General features: G+C 40.1%; 1 long non-coding RNA gene across 1 annotated transcript; it reads left to right on the top strand.

Moving 5' to 3' along the window:
- Window positions 1–10,683: 10,683 nt before the first annotated feature.
- Window positions 10,684–12,243, top strand: LOC115995615. Its single transcript, XR_004093539.1, has 3 exons — window positions 10,684–11,167; window positions 11,262–11,373; window positions 11,899–12,243. It is a non-coding gene; the product is annotated as an uncharacterized LOC115995615 (long non-coding RNA).
- Window positions 12,244–15,185: the final 2,942 nt, after the last annotated feature.

The following is a 15,185-nucleotide window of genomic DNA, read 5'->3' as shown; positions in this document are numbered from 1 at the left end:
CAGAATTTCCCGCCCTCTTATGCGCATACCTCAGTTGGAAACGACGCTGCTTCAGCCCAGCAACATGGAGGGCATTGGCGCTGCTTCTTCGACGCAGGGTACCTACCATCCTCACGGAGATCAACGGTAGGTGCGGTATTGTACACACTGGATGGCGAGTACGCTGCAGCCTTCAGCAGCCGAACTCATGGGTGTTTTTCTCCATTAATGGCGGAGGCGGTGGCGTGCAAAGAGGTTCTATCATGGCTAAGAGACCGGGAGGTTGACCGAGTGGATCTTTATACTGACTGTGCCAATCTTCACACGCTCATGGTGTCCACGCACCAAGATTTTTTTTCATATATTGCTTTTTCAATTGACGCCTCACGGGCTATTATGTCGTCTTTTAATCAATGTTCGTTACATTTGGTCCCTAGGTCTGCTAACCTGGGGGCACATTCTCTTGCTTCTCAAGCCTATTCTCAGGCTGCTTTTCTGTTTTGGGATTATGTCCCACCTGACTCTGTTTCTGGTTTGATTTAATATACCTCATTAGTTGTTTTCAAAAGAAAAATGAAGTAAGAATGATGAGGATTTGGAATATTGGTAAATGTTCAACTGAATTACAAACAGTGCAAGACACATAATAAATAACATAAACTAGAGTCCTAATAGAATACAAATAATATATTCCTAACACTCCCCCTCAAGCGCAAGATGAGTTAGCAACGACATTAAGCTTGTCCCGAAGAGAAGCAAAACGCATACTCGAGAGAGGCTTGGTGAAGATGTCTGCAGTCTGGTCCTTCGTTGATATAAAATGCACCTGTAGCTCTTTCTTGGACACTTTATCCCGAACGAAATGGTAATCAATTTCGACGTGCTTAGTGCGTGCATGAAACACGGGATTGGCACATAAGTAAGTAGCACATAAGTTGTCACACCACAACCGAGAATTGACCAATCTCGCGAAGTAGAGACACCAACCAGGTTACCTCCGCAGAGACATCAGCAAGAGTTTTGTACTCGGCTTCAGTAGAAGAGCGAGCAACAGTCCGCTGCTTCCGGCATGACCACAAGACTATATTACCACCAAGAAAGACAGCAAAGCCACTAGTAGACATTCGGTCCTCCGGACTACCAGCCCAATCCGAATCCGAGAACGCATGCAAATCAACAGAAACAGACTGAGTAACCCGAAGCCCAAAGTGTAGCGTGCCTTTAATATACCTCAAAACACGCTTTAACATACCCCAGTGCACCGTAGTCGGGGCATGCATATGCTGGCAGAGCTTGTTCACCGCAAAAGAAAGATCCGGGCGAGTCACTGTGAGGTATTGGAGAGCACCTGCGAGGTTGCGGTACTGCGTCGGGTCAGCATAAGGAACAGAAGAGTCATCAGATTCTCGAACTAAAGAGACAGGAGTTGACACAGACTTACAGTCAACCATACCGGAACGCTTAAGAATATCTGTCATATAGCGCTGCTGAGAGAGAAGCATGCCATCAGAAATGGGAATCGTCTGAATACCAAGAAAGAATGACAGAGCCCCCATATCACGAACCTTGAACTCCAACGCCATCTTTGCAACAAGACCCGAGACACGTCCCGAGTCAGTCCCCATAACCAGAATATCATCAACGTAGACCAGCAGATATAACTGCACAGAACCGGAGGAGTAAACAAACAGTGAGACATCTGTCTTAGAGGGAACAAACCCAACAGAAACCAGAAAATCATGCAAACGAGTGAACCATGCCCGAGGCGCCTGTTTCAGCCCATATAAGGAGCGTTGAAGCAAACAGACATGATCCGGCTGAGACTTGTCCTCGTAGCCTGGAGGTTGCCGCATATACACCGTCTCTGCCAAAGCACCATTCAAGAAGGCGTTATGAATGTCCAGCTGCCGAATAGTCCAACCCCGAGACACAACTAAGGACAGAAGAAGCCGAACTGTAGTCGGCTTGACCACTGGGCTGAAGGTTTCAAAGAAATCAGTGTCAGCCACCTGATTGAACCCCTTCGCCACAAGACGAGCCTTATAACGCTCAATGGAGCCATCCGCCTTCCGCTTAGCCCGAAACACCCACTTGCAACCCACGACATTCATACCAGGAGCAAATGGGACTAGCCGCCACGTGTGATTATGCAGAAGCGCATTAAACTCAAGATCCATCGCCTCTCGCCACTCGGGTACCTGAACCGCCTGAGAGAAGCAGGTGGGCTCAGGTAAATCAACCGCCGAGGTCAAAGCAACATGCTGAGTTGGCCCCATGCTGCGTAATGCCATAGAATGAGACCGAGGAGGGGGAGGGACCCGCGACCGAATGCGACCAGTACGAGGCCGAACAGTAGCCACACCTACCGGCCCAGCATCCGAAGACTCACAAGCCGGGGCAGGACCCTCTGCAACAATATCAGGAGGAGGGTCGGGAACAACCGGAGCCACCCCCCAAGGAACAGCGACTGGTAAAGGAGCCTGCAAAGAGTTAGAAGCAGCAAAAGGAAAAATAGTCTCATCGAATCGCACATGGCGACAGATAAAAACCTTGTTAGTTCTGAGATCTAAACAACGATAGCCACGAAACGAGTCAGGATACCCGAGAAACACACACGGAGTAGAGCGAAACTGAAGCTTATTACGATTGTAAGGCCGTAAAAGTGGAAAACAGAGACAGCCAAAAAACACGTAAGAAGGAATAAGAGGGAGGAGAACGGTGTAAACAAAAATGTGGGGAGTCATTGTCTAACACACGAGTAGGCATACAATTAATTAGATAAACAGCCGTCTCAAAAGCAAAGTCCCAAAAACGAGGAGGAACCGAAGCCTGGGCCATTAATGCCAAGCCTGTCTCAACAACATGCCGGTGCCTACACTCGACGCGACCATTCTGCTCATGAGTATACGCGAAAGATTGCCTATGACGAATGCCAAGAGCAGATAAAGTCGTGTGAAACTTCTTATACTCTCCCCCTAAATCAGATTGCAGAGACACAATTTTACGTGAAAATGAGCGCTCAACTAGTGACCGAAACTTGTCAAAGATAGAATACAAATCCGTTTTTGCTCGCATAGGATAAAGTCAAGTAAAACGCGTGTAATCATCCACAAATAAGACAAAATAACGGAAACCACCAAAAGAAATTAGAGGAGCAGGGCCCCAAATATCGGTATATATTAATTCCAATACATGAGAACTAGATTGACCAACACGAGGTAAAGGAAAGCGAGAAGACTTGCCTAACTGACAAGCTGAACAAATACCAGAAAAATCACTAGACCTAACCGAACTAACAGAACAGGAAGGTAAAATTTGACGCAAAACACGCAAGTGCGGATGACCGAGCCGCTTGTGCCAAATGTCAGGAGACGCACGCGCAGCCACGAAAGCGGTAGGACCACGACTAGTGACAGGCCAAGAATATATACCATCCGAAGTACCCCCTCTAAAAATGATTTCCTTGGTTGACAGATCCTTCACAAGAAAATAAGTCGGGTGAAACTCAAAGAACACAGCATTATCACGAGATAAACGTTGAGCAAATAATAACGAGGAAGACAACCCCGGAACATGCAACACATTAGACAATTTAAGCGACCTAGAGATAGTGGCTAACGAAGCAGAACCAACATTAACAATAGGCATACCTGTGTCATCGCCGACCAGGAGAACATCCGAGCCATCATAACCAGCAGTAGAAGATAAGGCCGAAACATCGGGAGTGGCATGGTTGGTCGCACCGGTGTCCGGGAACCACTGATGTGACAAATCGGAAGAAGGATAAGCCACGTGCGCCTGCGGGTCCGAACCAGTAGCATAGCGCCTGTAACAATTTAAGGTTGTGTGACCAGTAACATCACAAATTTGGCACCTGACCTACGACCTCTGCTGCCCGTGACCGCCGCCAGAGCCGCGACCGCGACCTCTGCCCCAGCGTCCACGGCTACCGCTAGAGCCACCATAACCACGACTTTGCTGCTGCTGCTGCCCGCGCGAATGCTGCTGATAGCGTGACTGATAACTGCCGCGACCACCACGACGAGCCGCCATTGCCATCGGTAAGTGATCAGTGGCATCATCAGCACAAATAAACTCATGCGACGTCAAATAATCAGACAGCTCCGTCAACGAGATCGGCGCCCCTCTCGTCAATGGCGCAACCAACGGCCTGTACTCAGGCCGTAATCCGCGAAATACATATAGGTTTTGATCGTTGGCGGAAACTGCGTACCCGACGAGAGCCAAACCTTCGACTAGGATGCGAGCCCGGCCATGATAGTCCGAGATGGAAGAGTCACCTTGCCGGAGAGACTGCAGCTGGCTGAGAAGACGCAAGATGCGAGCCCTGGTCGACGAACCGAGAGTCTGTTCGATTGCCAACCAAAGCTAACGGGAAGTGGAACGGCCAATAGCAAGTGGCAGTGTCTCTTCCGACAACGAGGAGATCAGAAGGGAGAGAACGGCCTGATCTTGACGGAGCCACGCAGCTCGAGCAGTAGCCACCGCTGTCGACTCTACCCCGCTGGTTGCTGTCGACGCTGTCGCCGATGCGGCACCAGTCGATGGAGCCGCCGGTTCTGGACACGGGAATATTCCATCAACAAACCCGAGAAGGCTCTGTCCTCGCAAAAATGGCGTGAGTTGAGTTCGCCAAAACAAAAAATTGTCATTCGTTAGTTTGATTGAAACATAGTGATGGGCAGACGATAAGGAACCGGTAGAGACAGCGAGGGAAGACACGAAGTCCGAAACAGTCCGTTCAGAGGAGGCCTAAACAGAACCGTCGTTATTTCCCTGACCTGCCATGAAGGAAGTGTCCTGGAGACTACTGATACCAGATGAGGATTTGGAATATTGGTAAATGTTCAACTGAATTACAAACAGTGCAAGACACATAATAAATAACATAAGCTAGAGTCCTAATAGAATACAAATACTATATTCCTAACAAGAATGCTTGGACATGAAGATTGGCCAATGGGGCCCTCCGCATTAAAAAACATTGACACCTCCCGGTTTCCAAGTTAGTCTAAAGTCCTCACCCAAGGGAATGTCATCAAATGAAAGGCATACCTCGCTTGTGCCACAAATTTCATCAACTATATCATTCTTGAGCATTTCTGCACTTGGATCAACCTCGAGTTGCTCTTTATCATCATTCCCTTGCAACTCTATACTAAATCCCCAACTTCGTGTCTCCATCTCAATGCACTCATCATGAACCTCTTCATCTTTATCTTCAAGATCCTCACCTGTCTCCTCATTTGCTTCTCCCACATGGCCTTCATTTGGCAATAACAACTATTGTAGAACCTCTCTATTGGAAGACAATTCTTGAGTTGCCAAACCTTTTTCTTGAGACTTAAGATCTTCCAATTGAGCTTGTAACATGTTCATTTGAATTATTAAGTTGTTCATCATAGACCTCGCCTCCTCATCAATAGGCCAGACTAGCTTGCTTGTGGAGCTTCTTGATAGAATGACTCTTGAGGTTCCCATTAGTTATTGGCATATTCTTTCTCACTTGGTCTCATGCGATATCCATCCTCCTCAATGTCATCAGCGGGTACAATAGTGACTCTCCAACGCCTAGCCAACGCCAAAGTCTCTTTATCTATCCCATAACTCCCCACACTTGGTGAATGGTTATAGTGATATATCATATGGGGTTGGGTGTCTTTGGGGTATGGTGTGTAATGAAGGGGTGAGGGGTATGGATTTTGAGAGTAATCTTGTGGTGAGAAAGGATGTAGAGGTGAATTGTAATTATGAGAATATTAGGAGTATTGTTCATATGAAGAATATTGGGGATCTTGTTACTGTTGTGGATCATAGTAATTATTTGGAGGTGGGCTTGAATTGTACAAGGACTAATGGATGGGGCATTATAGTATCCTTGTTGAAATATGTAGTATCCATACCCTTCATAGGGTTGAGAATTGCAATATTCTCTTTGATCCATCATGGGACATCCCTTTCAATCAAATCAAATAATATGGACTTGCAGACAAATTAGCAACAAATTTAAATAAATGGTGATTAAATAAAAGCTTGATCTCCTAAAAACTCACTAGCTTTAATGCTAGAAATAAAACAAGTACACGACACAACCAAATAAACCAATCATCAGCAATGGCACTAAAATTGTGATGAGTGAAACGGTGAATGTAAAAATGAGGGTGCAAATGTCGTTTCGCTGAGGATTGGGACTATGACACGTATTTGTGTGAATTATAAAATTATAGGCACTAAAGCATTGGAGTTTGCTAGAATACAAGTAAATGATGATTAAGGAAAATAATAGGAATTAGAATTTGAAGGGAATAGGAATAGTATTCCATAGGGAATGAAATAGGCTAAGAATCGAATAGAAATTGTATTATGTTTTTTGGTTCGCGGAAGGAATAGACTTTAGGAATGTAATTTCAGTGTTTGGTTGGTTAAAGGAATAGAAATAGAATGTGTTTAAAAGACACAAATACCCCTATACAAAAAATATATTATTATTATTATTATTATTATTATTATTATTATTATTATTATTATTATTATTATATTATTATTATTATTATTATTATTATTATTATTATTATTATTATGATATATGAAAAAAATATAAATTATATATGAAAATATAGAATTTGTGAATGAATGAAATTCTAAGAATCTTAATTTACCACATGTCCCTATGGATATAAACAAAGATATGTGTGTATATAATAATAATAATAATAATAATAATAACATATTAATTATTATTATTATTATTATTAATGAATTTATGAATATACTTCAATGAATATAATGTATTATATAAATGCATATATTTAATTAATTACATTTTAATATATAGGGGGTCCCATAGGAATGGTTATTCCTCTTGCAAAGGAAATAGCTCATTTCCGGGAATGCCATTCCCAGGAATAAAAGGACGAACCAAACGATGGAATAGGTCTATTCCCGGAAATGGTATTCCATTCCCGACCTATTCCATGAACCAAACACGTTGTAAAAGGAATGCAAATTAAATGAGGGAAAATTATATGAGAAAATAATGGGTCAGATTAGGGGTATTGCAATCTTGATGCTCTAACAAACATAAAATTAGGGGAAAAACAATTAAACAAGGATTTATTGGCAATGCACTCAAGTATTCAGTTCAGCTACTTTCGTAATCAATAAACTAGAATTAGGCTAAGATTGTCCCACTTTCGTGATGCATCAATCATAAACACAAAAGCATTATAAGCCCCCAAATTACCCATATTCTCATAGTAGGAAAAATTGGGTTGAAATTGGTAAGGCTGGAGTCTTTCACCCAACTTTCGTTGTGATGAAATCCTCTCCAAAGCAAATCAATAAAAGCTGTGCATCAATTATCAATAAGAGGAATTTATAATCCAATTCAAACATAAAAACCTTAATAAATTTATCCCCTTTATGCAATAATCATAAATCTAGCATCGAGAATAGCAATCTATATATGTTCCGTGATTTTAAAAAAGGATTGGAAAACAATAATAAAAACCCATTTCAGTGCAATAATCCTAGATTAATAAATTTATTGGAAAACAATAATAAAAACCCGCATTATTAACCTAGGATTAAAAACAAATTTATTAGAAAGGAACATAACTCCACGTAGATAATCACTCCAAAATAAATCTATATATACTAAGGCTACCTAAAACAAGGGTCCATCTCTAAATAATAATTTGTAATCCGCATAATCAAAACTATAGATTATGCTAATTGAATATAATATGCATATTAACTCATATAAAACAAATAAATTGCAAAATATTACTCCCTCTGTCTCATTTTACATGTCTTATTTACTATTCATTGATCAAACTAATTCTTTCTTCATTGCTTATTTTATTTAGTAATTTTTTATTATTTTTAAATTTAATTTTTTGTGTTTAATAGTACTTTTAATGTAGTTTATAAATATATAAATTTTATATATTAATGCTAAACTTAATATTATGAAAAATTGGATTAAAAATAACTTCGTTCAAGCCTCGTTAAACGAACCAGACAACCAAAATGGGACGGTGGTATTTAGTGGTAATAACAATTAAGCATATGAGCATACTTAAAAATTTGATCAGAATAGTTTTCAAAAAAAAAAATTTTTGATCGGAATAAATAAATAAACATAAGCCCCAAAAACAAATTATGGAAGAAGATTTTGATAAATTGGATTAATCCAAAAATTGGAAATACTAAGCCCAAAACTTAAATTAACCCAACAAAACAATCCATCATTTTTTAATGAATTATGAACACAAATAATTTTCCTTTCAAAAAATGAAAAATAATTTATAATTCGCATAATAAAAAAAATTATATAGTATGCGAATATGACAAAATATGCATAAGAATTCATAAACTCATATTATCAAAATAAATTGCACAATAATAACAATTTAGTATATGAGCATATTCAATAATAGAATTCAAATAATAATTTGAATAAGAGTATAATCTCAACATAAAAAATGCCCAAATAATAATATAAATGGTATCATCTAGCCTAAGTTCCCTTCCTAATGACTGACGGATATCTGAATTCCTAAAAACGGGTCAAAAATGAACACCTTTTATCTGATTTTGTATTGATATAATTTGAAGTACTTATTTAAAAAAATATACATTGGGCATTATCATATTCGCGTAACTCGCGTGAAAAAACTAGTAATTAAATAAAGGTTCAAAGACACATTATTAATTTGTGGCCTAGTAAATAAAGGTCCAAAGACACATTATTAATTGTGGCCTAGTAAATAAAGATTCAAAGACACATTATTAATTGTGGCCTGTAATGCTAGAAGAATAGAAATGGGCATAAGATTAATGTATTTGCCCCAATTAATATGTAGCATATCCATCTGATATAAAAGAAATGTGACCCAATAAATTTGTTTTAGCATAAAATCCATCTTTAATGTACACTGTACATTGCCCTAATCAGGTAAGAGGATATATATAAAGATAAAACGCAGGGCGAGAGGATATATACAAAGATAAAAGATCAGGACGAAACGCAATCGATTGCACAACTTATTGCCGCTGGACACCATCGACATCATCGCCTTCCGAAGCACAAACCACCGTCCCATCGCCGCCGTAACGCCGATCGACTCGCAGATCACACCAGGTTTTTATTTTGATTTTTTTATTATTATTTACAATTGTTGGGAGATATATATATATATAACAAAGCACTTCTCGTTGGATTCTCGTCCCAGCAACAGCGCCCTCCTCGTCGCAGCAACATCGCCCCTCCCTTCTCTGAGGTAATCTCTCATCCCTCCCTACTTTTGCTGGGTTTTGTAATGAAATTGATTAGTAAACTTGAAAACAATAGAGGAAATCATTGATTTTTGTTTGTTTGTTTGTTTGCATTTTTTATGACCGCAATTTCGGTAATCTTCAATTCCATTTGTTCTNAATTTCGGTAATCTTCAATTCCATTTGTTCTTTTTTTTTCAGTATCGCACGAAATGGCAGGCCAATATGCTTATTTTGCATGTTTTCAAAACCTCTATCGTGTTAAAATTAAAATTCCTTCCTCTCCTTCATCTTGCAAAGAAGAAGTCAAGCTTGAGCTTGTAGCTTCCGATCTTCCATACTTTATGGCACTCTTCAATCATGGACATACTCTGTATGCTGTTGGTGGCGTAGACGTATATGCAGAAACTGCAGAAACAGGACCATCATATAGTCGCCAGAGGTTGATTTTTGACTTTGATCCCAGTAGGTTCCCCCAATTACCTATCGAAAATCCTGACAGTCTTGACAAACCGGTCGATTTTCAATCCATGGAGTGTCCTCGTGTGATTCGAGGAGATGATGACCGAATTTACCTACTCTCGAAGAACCATAGTTGCTTTAAGCCTATACTCGAGGGGCAATTCTGTTTCCAGTCTTTTGATTTCGTCAAAGATTGCTTTGAAACCCTTCCACCCCCTCCTCTCGCACCTGATCATGCCTTAGATTTAGATCGCACCTTAGATCGCTTCTTCACATTGGGCCACTTTGTTCTGAGGGGATATCTATATTTGNTATGACCGCAATTTCGGTAATCTTCAATTCCATTTGTTCTTTTTTTTTCAGTATCGCACGAAATGGCAGGCCAATATGCTTATTTTGCATGTTTTCAAAACCTCTATCGTGTTAAAATTAAAATTCCTTCCTCTCCTTCATCTTGCAAAGAAGAAGTCAAGCTTGAGCTTGTAGCTTCCGATCTTCCATACTTTATGGCACTCTTCAATCATGGACATACTCTGTATGCTGTTGGTGGCGTAGACGTATATGCAGAAACTGCAGAAACAGGACCATCATATAGTCGCCAGAGGTTGATTTTTGACTTTGATCCCAGTAGGTTCCCCCAATTACCTATCGAAAATCCTGACAGTCTTGACAAACCGGTCGATTTTCAATCCATGGAGTGTCCTCGTGTGATTCGAGGAGATGATGACCGAATTTACCTACTCTCGAAGAACCATAGTTGCTTTAAGCCTATACTCGAGGGGCAATTCTGTTTCCAGTCTTTTGATTTCGTCAAAGATTGCTTTGAAACCCTTCCACCCCCTCCTCTCGCACCTGATCATGCCTTAGATTTAGATCGCACCTTAGATCGCTTCTTCACATTGGGCCACTTTGTTCTGAGGGGATATCTATATTTGNAGAGTGCCTTTACTTTCAACATCAAATCCTCAAAATGGGAGGAGAAGTCTTTGCTAGCCCAATTTGAAGAGAAGGAAATTCCTCCTCCCTTTGGTCACAATGGTGACATAGGGCTTTCAGATGAATTTTCTGAAAATATTCGGATTCTGGTTGCCTTGTGTTATACTGAGCTTTATGCATATTGTGTCAAGATTCATGCGGAAGGTGTTCTTGAATTCATATCTTACCGGGCTATAAAGGAAATTCAGTGTGTTGGAGAGGATGGGGATGGCTTAAAATGTGATCTGACACAACTAGCTGATCTGGGAGGTGGCAAATTTTGTGTGGTTACTGGTTCCCGTGCGATAGATGTCTTAATCTACGTGTTTGAAATAAATTTTGATCTTGAATATAGCATTCAATCCTCCCGAAGTAGAGTTGGAGCCTCCTCAGGAATCCTTTACTACAAGAAATTCCAGCCTGGGAGTAATATTCAATCTTTTTGTATTGTGTAAGTACACCCCGGTCTCATTTTTCTGTTTCATATATGCTTCTACTCGTGTGATAAATATTCATTTGCTTACTTTTTATCTATTTATTTCCAGCTCTGCCCCTCCAGCAATTGAAGACCAAGACAGGGTGGAGAGCACAACTAAAAGGGAGAGAAGTGGGGATGAAACCGTGCATAAGGCCAAGTTCCTCCGTTCTTTATGAGTGGTATTCTCCTATTTTGGGTGTTTAATGAACAAAACTGCAATCCATCCTATCTTCTTGGAGACTTCAATGGTAGCTTAGGTATTTTTTAGGGTGTTTAAGTGAACAGAACTGCAAACTATCTTATCATCTTGGAGACTTCAATGGTAGCTTAGGTATTGTTATAAGTAGGAATTGTGTGTATGTTGATTTTGGTTGCATAAAATTACTGAATCTTTTGTTTCAGATGATAAGATGTTTTAGAATATACCTTGATATTTCAAAATTTCATTCCTGCCCCTTGTTATTATTATATATATGTATTTGTGCATTTACTTGTAAGCTAGTGATCTTATCAAAATTGTTGTCTATATTAAACCTGAACAAGTTGACTTTTACATGCTGGACTTTGAGCGAGTTCCGAGATTCTTGATGGGTATTCTCATTATTGGCCATTGTTGACTTCAATATTTGGTGTATTATGTAGTCCTTGCTCAAAAGGTGTTTACAACTATTCTATTCTTGTGACTTCATTGTCTTTCCTTGCAGGTGTGTTTGATGTGGGCATGGCCATGCTTGGTGCCTTGGACCGACCATCTTTTTAATTGATCAGCTTTAGTTGTGAATGGCCAGAAGTTTACTTTTTTGGGTTTATGATGAATTTGTAGTTATATGCCTTGGCACAGAAACTTAACTGCCAACTATTGTTTTGTTTCTACCTTTTACAACACAAGGCAAATTATATGGGGGATGAATCTGTTCTGGAGCTTATGGAATGCTAAAAAGTTAATTTAGCTGTTCATTATGTATAGAGAAATGGTGCATATTTACTCTTAACAGTATATTATATTTTACATATATGCCCCATCTATATGTGGATGCATTGATCTGATCTATTCCAATGATATTAATTTTCTAGTCTTAGGAAATTTAGATTTTATTGACACTATGAATTTGGCACTGATGATGGAGTCCAGAAGCAACATGAGAAAGCCCCTGTTTTCCCTTTAGTATCTAAGGAGGAGGGAATGGATGTACAAAGAAAGCTGGTTCTAGTTTTGTTAAATTTGCAGAAGATAGATATGAAAAGAAAGGATCAATTCTTCAAGGAACAACAGAAATGAAATGGGCTGGAAAGCTAGTGATTGTAGTGGAAGTTGGAATGAAGGACATCTAAAGCAGATAGATGGATGGAACAATACAAATCACTCTGATCTGAGGATTCTTTTTAATTCTGCTTTAGTTGTCCTGTCCATGTTGAAACCACAAGTTTAGTTTTTTAATTGGGTTTATGGAAAAGCTTATTAGATGCTGCTAATTACTCCCATCCATATCACTTTTACTTCCAACCTGCTTTCTTCATCCCACACTTACCACACTACCTACTTCTATGATAATTGTATGTAAACCTTAATTCGAAACTTGACTTCCAATTTGATGCCTTTATTTAAGGCAACGCTTTACTGCTATATTAATAATAATCCTTAATTACTTGTACTTACTTTTGGTAAACCCGATAAATCTCTAAACAATTTAGTCTTCCAACATGGTTGGGTTAGAGACCGTGGCATGAGGTATTTTGGTCGTTGGAACAAAAGAATCCCTTTTATCCTGCAGCCATGGGCGGTGATTCCAACACATATTTTAATTTGTGCTTCACTTCGATCTCCAGATGAAAGTATCTCAACCTCTAGTCAGGTTTATTATCACAAGCAACTATGTGCACTTGGGAGTGTTATGCTATGACAGGCTAAATTAATACTGTAACATTCTAAATAATTAATGAACTAAATTGTTATTTTCAAAAAAGAAAAAGAACTAAATTTGTTCAGATTAAAAGATATAGACCAAATAATGTAATTTTTTAACATAAAAAATATAATTTGTAGAGTTTACTTATTCTTTTTTTAATTTTGAATTAATATTAATTTTTGAAGTCAAAAAACTTTCATTCATTACGTAATACGAAACTCAAAGGTACATGTAGGAGGCTCAAAACGCCAATACCTAGAGTCTCTATACATCAATGTGAATTTGGCCAAATCATGGGCCTGAGTGTTCCTAGTCCTTGTTACGTATCTTATTGACACATGATTAAGCGATGCCATAATAGACTTACATTCCTTTGCAAAGATACCAGCATAGGAACGGTCGTCCATCTGGCAATTTAAGCTATTGCACTCGTTCATGCAGTCCGACAGAATAGTAACCGGACCCCAGTCATGGCCACGAATCCAAGATAATGCCTCTTTTATTGCCCATAACTCTGCCAGGAATGGGTCCATACTACATGTTCATGTACCCGCACAAGCTGCCACATACTTGTTCGCGTTTTTCAGCATAATGGCCCCAAAACCCGCCATGCCATGATTTTAAAAAAGGGCAGCATCCACGAAACAACGCATTTCAGTGTCAATCTGACTAAGTTCGCATCTTGTTGTCGCATTAGTCCTTTCCTTCGTTGCCTGGGCTTCTTTCCATGAGTTTAACCAGCTCAGAGCTTGGCGCCATACCCTATCTCCATTGAAAGGTTTGTTGTGCCAGACAAGCTTGTTCCTTGCGCACTAGATAGACCAAATGGTTACTGTTATTTTGCTCATGGTTTCTGTGTTAGCATTCTCTAAGCATGCTTTGATGAAGCTTGTGAAATCGACGGTTTGCGAGGAGCGAGGGATACCTGCAGCTGTCCAGACTCCGGAAACTACTGCGTAGTCGAGGAAATTGTGACACTGCTATTGGAAAATAGCACTAAAAATGGCATTTTAAGTGGTCATTTTGTGTTAAAATATAGGTGGTCCACTTTCGATTTTGGGTCTGGTCAAAGTGGATTCGAATTTTTCGTTCTTAGACGAAGAGATCGATATATTATACGCTCAAAATGGATCATGGGTGAATCAGAAATTGACTCTCAAAGTAAATCCATTTGAGATGGAATTCAAGTGGGGAAAAGCTTATGTAGCTTTGTCCCACATTGGTTGGGAATGAATATTTGCACCACTATAAATACAAGAAGCTTTTTAAAGCTAATTGACTTGTATGGTATAAAGACTCTCTTGCGCGCAGGGATGCAAATCAAATTCCAAATGGATTGTATTTCCGATGGGAGTTGCACGGATATGGGCAGGATTTCTTTAACGCATCTCCACAGCAGATTCCGAATTTTAGGCGCCACCCCCAAATTCCAGAGCTTCCTCCATGATTTGAGAGTAGCCTCCACGCATTTCGTACCTCCAGTGCCATTCGTCCGCCAGCTCCGGGTTCACCGGTGTCTTGACAATGCATTCAACATCGGCTTGGTCGAAGAGGTTTCTTAGTAGTATTTCATTCCACCCAACACCATCCGGAGTCAATAGAGAGGAGACGTATTGATCACCATACAACTCGTGGCACCGACCAAATCTTAGTTTGACTCCCGTTTCCGATCCTTTTAGCTAGCCCCCGAACGATGATGTCTTTCCCGGCTAGGATGCTACGCCACACAAAACTTGGATTGTTCCCTGCCTGTGCGTCCAGTATGGAACCTTGTGAGAATTGAAGTACCTTGCTTTAAACAGTCTGGAAACCAGGGTATTCGGGTTGGTGAACATCCTCTACAGTTATTTGGCTAGCAAAGCTTTATTGAAGTCCCTTAGCTTCTTAAAGCCAAGACCACCCTGGCATTTTGGCACAGCAAGCCGCTCATAGGACACCCAATGCATACCTCCATTATTGTTACCTCCTCCCTTCCACCAGTATTTGTTCATGACCTTCTGCATCGTGTCGCATAACGAATCCGGTAGAAGGAACACGCTCATTGAGTACGTTGGGCAACGCTTTTGATCAATACTTCTTTACCG

This window comes from Ipomoea triloba, chromosome 11 (assembly GCF_003576645.1).
Source record: "Ipomoea triloba cultivar NCNSP0323 chromosome 11, ASM357664v1".
In the NCBI taxonomy this organism is placed as follows: domain Eukaryota; kingdom Viridiplantae; phylum Streptophyta; class Magnoliopsida; order Solanales; family Convolvulaceae; genus Ipomoea; species Ipomoea triloba.
The sequence above is the reverse complement of the archived record's forward strand: the minus strand, read 5'-3'. Positions and strand labels throughout refer to the sequence as shown.